This window comes from Pollicipes pollicipes, unplaced genomic scaffold (assembly GCF_011947565.3).
Source record: "Pollicipes pollicipes isolate AB1234 unplaced genomic scaffold, Ppol_2.1 Scaffold_4219;HRSCAF=4965_pilon_pilon_pilon, whole genome shotgun sequence".
Lineage (NCBI taxonomy): Eukaryota > Metazoa > Arthropoda > Thecostraca > Pollicipedomorpha > Pollicipedidae > Pollicipes > Pollicipes pollicipes.
In genome coordinates, this window is record NW_023596448.1 from 14,548,929 (window position 1) to 14,554,928 (window position 6,000).

Genomic DNA, 6,000 nt, shown 5'->3' on the forward strand with positions numbered 1-6,000 from the left:
GCTGCGTTTACATCGGATGACTATGCGCCCACGACTACGTCAACGTCCCCAGAACTGATGATCGTGCCCACCGATAACCCGGGCTTCGTGCGGCTGCTGCAGACCCGAATGCCCGACTGTGCGCACCCGGAGCCGCCGCCGTTCTCGGCCGAGAGTGTCCGCCATCTGGTGCGAGACCTGACCCGCCTGCGGCTGGGTGCGGGTGTGGAGCTGGGTGCCAGCGGCCCCGCCGCCTCCTACCTGCAGCGCCGGGGAGACCAGCTAGTCGGCGTGGAGGAGTTTGACATGGTGCCGTGCCTGCGGGCGCCCTGGTGGCCCGCAGCCGAGTTCCCCGGCCGGGCTCGCGCCCAGGACTGGCCGCCGCCGGACGTCAGGCGGGACATCTGTCGGTTTGGGGTGCACCTGGTGCCGACCGGCTGCAAAGGCAGCGCCACCGAGCACTCCGAGTGGCGGCTGTCGTTCTCGCGCGCCGAGGTGGTGGCCATCTGGCTGCTGACGGACGTGCAACGAGGCGCGCTGCTTGCCCTCAAGACGCTGAAGACGGCGCTCGGGGCACCCGGCAAGGCTGTAAAGTCGTACTTCCTGAAGACGTCGCTGCTCTGGCTGTGTCAGGAGCGACCCAGCGCTCACTTTGATAGCGCCACTCGAGCCGCACGGAACATTCTCGACTACCTGGAGGCCGCTGTGAAGGCCGGAAGCCTGCCAAGCTTCTTCTAGGCAGATATCAACCTGCTCAAGTTCGTGTCCCCCGACGAGAGGGAGGCGATGCTACTGACGATCGCACTCATGCAGCAGCGCATGACGCCGGTGCTGATGCGCTCGTGCGCGGACGTCAGCCTCTTCACCGTCCGCTTTATCCTGACGTCTCCGGAAGAGCGCCTCTCGGAGAGACAGCTGCGCATATGCCTGGCTCGCGCGCTGATCATGGAGGGCGTCTACCTCAGCTTCAACTTCGGTGCCTGCCCGGTGATTTGGCGCTACTTCCTGGGCGTGATCCCGGCGCTGCTTCGCTCCTCGGCGACGGCCGAGCTGGCCAAGCTGCACTGCTACATGGGGCTCGACTCGGGCCTGCAGCCGAGCCTGTTGCGTGCACTGGCCGTGGCGCCGGACGATGTGGCCGCGCAGGCGCGCCTGAGCCCGCTGGAAGGCGGCGGATTCCGCTGGGACGCGGCGCCGCTGGTGGCTCTGCTCACCGTCTGCAAACCTGCAGGAGCTGCTCTGGGACTCGGCCGCCGTGCTGGCCTGGTGGGAACGACAGCCCGAGCTGCCGCCCGTCTCTGAGCCCTGCACGCCCAGTGGCCTGGCCCGGCTGCTGACCAGCACGCCGCTGTTGGTGCGCGCCCTCGCAGAGAGCGGCTCCGGCTGGCTGGCCGACCAGCAGCGCCAGCACCGGCAGATGATCAGGGCGCTGGTCGAACGTCTGCGTCAACACGCTGCCCAGCGCCGACACCTGCAGACGGGAGGCGGTCGAAGTCTCCAGCGGCGGCGACCTAGCGGGTGTGCTGCAGCGTCTGCTGCGGCTGGACACGGACGTCGCCGTGCAGAGGGCGAGGCTGTGGAGGAGGACATGTTTTGCCTCGGCTGTGACGCCACGGTCCGGGCAGAGCACGAGAGAATCCGATGCACTCTGCCGGACGCCTGGCAGCTGCGGCTTTACGCGTCTCGCGGCACTTTCTAACCGGCTGCAGCGGGGTTGACGGCTGTGTTCGGGTTCCGATAAAGCACCGTTCCTTTGGCGAATGTGCGATGTTTGCTTCTCATTTAAACTCAGTCATGCCCGTGGGATGAGGTGTTCACTTGAAATAAATCCTCTGATGCCAAGAAATGTTATTGCTACGACTTCAACGAGGCCACCACACATCGCGAGGCCGTAACTAACAGCTCTGACAACACGCAGCTCCCACGACATGTGCAGGCTGACGACTCCTGACGTCACCGACTTATAGCAGAGCACGGATTATTTTGAGTTTGACCGTAGCAGGCTGCCGGAGCCGCCTAACGCGTACTGTAACCGAAGACGTAGACGAAAGTGGCGCTGGTGCGGCGTCAAGGTCGCTGCTCCGGCTCTAGGAGTCTGCAGTTGCAGTTGCAGTTGCGGAGGCGTCCGGCGGGAGCGGAGTGCCTCTGCGGCCGCCGTGCTGTACGCTGCACGCCTGTGGTGCTGACAGCTAAACCTTGTGTCGCAATCTGTGATTATGGATGTGGTCGAGTCATCACGCCGAGGATCCGTGATTGCACACAGAACATCTTCAGTGATAACTTAGAGAAATGGGGAAATCTCTTCTTCAGGCTGGTAGATAATACATGTTCTACAAGACGGTCTTTTCTGCTGAATCGAAAGCAGAAAGAATGCACGAATGTCGCGTAATCTAACGTCGCCACAATTTCCATTGACTTGCGCGGAAAGCGTTAACACCTGTTCACCAGATGAATAGAGCAAGTGTTGACCCTTCAGCTGATTCAGAACAAGAACAATTTTTTAAATAAGTTTGATCCGAACCCTTTGAATGGGTGTATTTCTGGGATCAGCGCTCACGCTAAGCAGTGCTTGTTGTGTGAGCCCTAACCCCCACCATCCGATCGCGCAATTCCAGGCAACGGCAGAATTTAGTGGCGAAGCCTTACGTGCCGCCATGCTCGGCACGGTCTGTCCTGCCCTCTGACGTCAACTGACCTTTAGCGCGACCGCTGCCACCAGCTGCACAGGCCATATCTGCCAAGGGCAAATAGCGATCGCCCTAAAGCGACTCAAACTCACCCTGCCACGGGTGGGGTGAATCGGAATGCAGGCGCTCTAACCAACTGAGCCACCGGGTCGGACAAGTTTGATTCTTATTGTTGTCGGCAATGATTCTTAAGTTGTCATTCGATTGTCACTTCAAGAAGTTGAGATGTTCCGCACTTTGAATTCCCTGCTTGATCGATCCAGCAAATCTAAGCTATCTTCCTGATTTGTTCTTGCATGCGAGAGAAAAAATCCTGGGCGTCGTCCCCAGCCTCCTCCTGTTTAAAACTGATAGATGATGAGAGCATTAACACTAGGGAAGACTCGCTCGCTACTCCCAATTAGTTGTCAAAAAACTGTTTCGCCTTGATCCACAAATGTGAGAACAGGTAGGGGGGGGGGGCTTTAACACAAGGCGAACCCACCGATCATTATTGGTGCCCATGTCAGTAATTTGCGATCGTGATAATGAGAGCATGGTATTTGAAAGCTGACAGTTGGCGAAGTCACAAAGGTTGAAGAAGATTTGCTCGTCATTTATAATCCACATGTCAAAGTACTGTTGGCCTTAATTCGAAGTAAGAAGCCGGATAGCGGGTGCTTAAACACAAGGAAACTCCGTCCAATCATTATTTGTGTCGAACTAAACAATTAGTGGTCATGATTATGAGAACGTGCTTCGTCTTCGTCATGCCAGAAGAGTGGATGCAACTAACTTTCGCATATTCGAAAATTTCGGCTGCCAACCGTTGATGGATCACGATACGCTTATGGCTTGGTGAATTTTAGACCGTCGTATGCTTAATCCAAACATTTACCCGCCGTTCACGTCGCGCCACAGTCTGCTACCATGGTCTCAAACATGAATTAATCGGAAACCTGAAAAATCAACGCTTACGTGATACATTTCGTCCGTACCCATCACCCAGTTCTCCAGAGCACCTGCATTCCAATCCATCCACCCGCGCAGCGTGGTGGGTTCGGGTCGCTTCAGGCACTCGCTATTTGCCCGAGACAAGAAGGCCTGCGGCCGTTGGCAGGGGGTCGCGCTAAAGGTCAGGTGACGTCAGAGGGCGGAACGGACCGTACCCAACATTGCAGCAGGCATCGGCTAAGTGATGGAAAGTATAACTGGGGTAGTCGTTTCGTACTGGACTGCGTGCTGATCCTGCATTAGCCGCGTCATGCAGGCAGCCTTTGCAAACGGATGTGTCAAGAATGCGCAGAGTCTGGCCAGGACAGCAGAGATGTTATGTTCTGATGCCGCTGTAACCATTCTGACTATCTTTGTCGCTTCTCGAGAAGTGTCATCTCCACTATTTGGGGGTCGGCCCGCTGCTTCCTCCCTTGCCCAGTAAATAAGAGAAGTGTGGCTTACAATGGCGTCAAGCACAGCTTCAGCTCAAAAGTTGGTTCTTAGTTTCAGTAGTCCGCTCTGCTGCCTTGCTGCGGATGTGAATATTGTTTCCAAGTGCTTCCGAATCCCAATATAATAAGAAGGTTTATCAGCACAATGGCCGAATAAGCACAAACTGAGCAACTTTCAGCATGGTTTACTTCATTAAACTTCAAAAGAATTTAACCACAAGGTTTAACGTTTAAAAAAAATTGACAACAACCTCTCGCCACGCACCCTGACCATGGGCTGTTTTCAACCGGTAGTTTCCGAAACATCGTGGAGGGGGGGAGGCGTAGACAGAATGTGGGATGCAGGGAGCACGGGAGGGGGGGGGGGGGGGGTCGAAGTGCTGGCTGGAAATCGCTTTCAGGGACCCGGAGCGCAGGGCCCGACCCTCAAGTGCCAATCAGAGGACCTCTCGCGCCGATCGGGATTCTCTGGGACAATGCGTACCTCCACTTGGTCCAGAAACATCCAACACCGAAGAGTCAGCTGCGTAACTGTTTGAGTTCTGGGGACCCATTTCCCCATGCAGGGACAGGACCGGGGGCACGCGATTTACATTGGTATCTGTGCCCTGATACTATGCGGGCCGGGGCGGGGGCGAGAGCTGAAACAAAGGTTCAAACAAAGGGGAGCGGGCTGTGCAGGCCATGCGGCATGCTTGCCTACCTTGCCATCCTTGCCTATGTCCTGTGTTGGCAGGAGGGACCCGGGTCGGCGAGAGGCATATCTGCTGAACGGGGGCAGGGTCGGGACCCCGAATGCCAGAGGACCTGTCGCTCTGGACGCTTCGAGGTTCTCTGTCTCAGGAAGCAATGAAATGAGAAATGAGAGCTTACGACGAAAAGGGTCTGCAGCGAGCTCATGTAAAGACCACGTGTCAGTCAGGGGCTCTAGTACCGAAGGGGTCACCTTCTCCAATTAGCCCGTGCCTTGATTAGCTGAACTGGAGTCCTTGTGGCAATTAACGGGCCCCCATGTCGTTAAGGGATACTGTTACGTCCTTCACGGCGTCAGCGCCGATCCAGGACCAACTGCTCCCGTCAGGGGGCCTTCCGTATAAGGGAGGGGGACCGATGCACCATGTATAATTGAAGCTCTTCAGATTGACCACCAGGCCACTTGACCCGTTTCGTCAGAATGGCGGCACGTAGGCACCCCTGGTTGGGGAGGAAGGGCCCTTCAGCCCATGACCCGAAAGATATGCGCTTCCCTGTTATTCCAGCTACGGAGCCCTCTCGCCCGCGAAAGGCAAATGGTCTCCTTAGCGTTTAAGAGAGCGGATCGATGGAGGTTCAAAATTTGTTTCCGAGGATGTCAACTCTTTTTCAAGATATCCTAATGAAACACATCGCATCGAAATGTTCTCAACTTAAGCGCTCGCCATCTGTAAGGGGAAGGCTATCGACGTCGGGATTGTAGTTTTTTGTCAAGAAGAACGAGTGGCCACTGCAGCTGACAACAAGCAGAGGGTATCGTGCGCGCGAGAACGACCATGTGTGGTGAGATCATGCCTCCGAAAGTCTTTCGGAATCATTCCCTACTATAAATTCTTAGACTGCATGGTGTATATTCTTCCCGTAGTTTTTTTTGGTTGTCCTCTGATCTGTTGAACAGTTTCTGCAACACGATAAACAGAGATATCACCATTACGTTAACGTTCTCAGCACCGTCAATACTAGCATGTTCCTGGTTTCAGTATCCCGGTACCAAGTTGAGAATCGCACGGGTGAAATCACGGCCCGGACTGCCTTCTAAGTGCACGAATTGATGCATTATGGATTTGCACGCACTTCTTTCAGATACGTGTGTGTGTTCTTCCGCTGTTGGCCGCCGTCAAGTGCTCACGGTGCGGCTAACGCCGCACGACCTG